Source organism: Salvelinus namaycush, chromosome 20 (assembly GCF_016432855.1).
Source record: "Salvelinus namaycush isolate Seneca chromosome 20, SaNama_1.0, whole genome shotgun sequence".
NCBI lineage: Eukaryota > Metazoa > Chordata > Actinopteri > Salmoniformes > Salmonidae > Salvelinus > Salvelinus namaycush.
Window position 1 is genome coordinate 57,269,518 of NC_052326.1, and position 2,221 is coordinate 57,271,738.

Sequence of the window (2,221 nt, forward strand, 5' to 3'; positions counted from 1 at the left end):
CCAGGACTCCCAGGATAGCAGTGAGTATGGCGCTAACATGATGCAGCCCAGACTCACAGGCTAGCAGTGCGTTAGGGAACTAACAATTGATGCAGTCCAGGACTAAAGGTAGCAGTGCAGTTAGTGGACTAACATGATGCAGCCCAGACTCCCAGGCTACGTGAGTTAGTGGAACCTATACATATGCAGTCCCAGACTCCCAGGCTAGCAGTGAGTTAGTGGACTACATGATGCAGTCCAAGACTCCCGGCTAGGATGAGTTAGTGAAGCTAACAATGATGCAGCCTAGACTCCCAGGCTAGCATGAGTTAGTGGAGCTACATGATATCAGCCAGACTCGCCAGGGCATAGTCAGTGAGTAGTGGAGCTAACATGATGGCAGCCCAGTACTCCAGGTAGCAGTTGCAGTTAAGTGGAACTAACATGATGTCAGACCAGACCCCTATGGCTAGCAGTGAGTTAGTGAGACTAACATGGATGCGCCCAACTCCCAGGCTAGCAGTGAGTTAGTGGACTAACATGATGTCAGCCCAGACCTCCCGGCGAGCAGTGGAGTTAGTGGGTAGCTAACATGATGCAGCCCAGGAATCCGCGCTAGCAGTGAGTTTGTGGAACTAACATGGTAGCGTTCCAAGCTCCCGGTAGCAGTGGAGTATGTGGAGCTACATGAGTCAGTCCACGATCCCAGTACTAGCAGTGAGTAGTGGAGCTACTGATGCAGCCCAGACTCCCAGGATAGCAGTGATTCTTGAGCTAACGATGATGCACCCAGACTCCCAGGCTAGCAGTGATTTAGTGGAGCTAACCATGAGATCAGCAGACTCTACGGCTAGCAGTGAGTTGGTGGAGCTAACATGATGCAGCCCGACTCCAAGCTAGGCAGGAGGTAGTGGAGCTAAACATGATAGCAGCCAGACTCCCAGCTAGCAGTGAGTTAGGGGCTAACATGATGCAGTCCAGACTCCAGGCTAGCAGTCAGGTTAGTTGGAGCTAACATGATCAGCCAATTCACCGTGAGGCTCTGCAGTGAGTTAGTGGAGCTAACATGATCGCCCAGACTCCCAGAGCTAGCAGTGTAGTTGTGATGGTCTAAGACTTGCGAGCCCGCTCCCAGGCTAGCATGTGAGTTAGTGGAGCAACATGATGCAGCCCAGACTCCAAGGCTAGCAGTGAGTTGGGAGCTAACATGATGCAGCCCAGACTCCCAGGCTAGCGGAGTTAGTTGAGCTAACAGGATGGCAGCCCAGACTCCCAGGCTAGCAGTGAGTTAGTGTGAGGCTAACATGATGCAGCCCATACCTCCCGGTAGCAGTCAGGTAGTGTAGTTAACATGATCACCCGACTCCGCAGGCTAGCGTGAGTTAGTAGGGCTAACAGATGCAGCCCCAGACTCCGCTAGCTGGAGTAGGTATACATGATGACGGTTAGTGGAGCTAGACATGGTGAGCAGCCCAGACTCCGTGCAGGCTAGCAGTGAGTTAGTGAGCTAACAAGTGCAGCCCAACTCACCGGCTAGCAGTGAGTTAGTGGAGCTAACATGATGCGGCCCAGGACTCCCACCGGCTAGCGGAGTGAGTGTGAGCTAACATGATTGAGCCGATCTCCCTCGGCTAAGCAGTGAGTTAGTGGCGCTTACACGATGCAGCCCAGACTCCCAGGCTAGCAGTTGAGCTTTAGTGGATGCTAACATGATGCAGCCCAGACTCCCAGGCTAGCAGGAGTAGTGGAGCTAACATGGATGCGGCCCAGAACTCCAGGCTAGCAGTAGTTAGTGGAGCTAACGATACATCGGCCCACGGACTCCCAGAGCTAGCGAGTTTAGTGGGAGTCTAAACATGGATGCGCCCAGACTCCACTAGCAGTGAGTTAGTGGAGCTAACATGAATGCACCAAGACTCCCAGCTAGCAGTGAGCTTTAGTGAGCTAAACATGTGCAGCCCAGATCCCAGGCTAGCGTGAGTTGTGAAAGCTTAACGTGATGCATCCAGGACTCCAGGCTAGCACGTGGGAGTTATGAGAGCTAACATGTGTACAAGCCAGACTCCCACGTCTAGCAGTTGAGTTAGTGGAAAACTAGACACTGATGCGTCCAGACTCGCGACAGGCTAGCAGTGAGTTAGTGGAGCTAAATGTATCGCCAGACTCCCAGGCTAGCAGTGAGTATAGGGAAACTAACATGATGCAGTCCAGACTCCCAGGCTAGCAGTGGAGATTAGTGGAC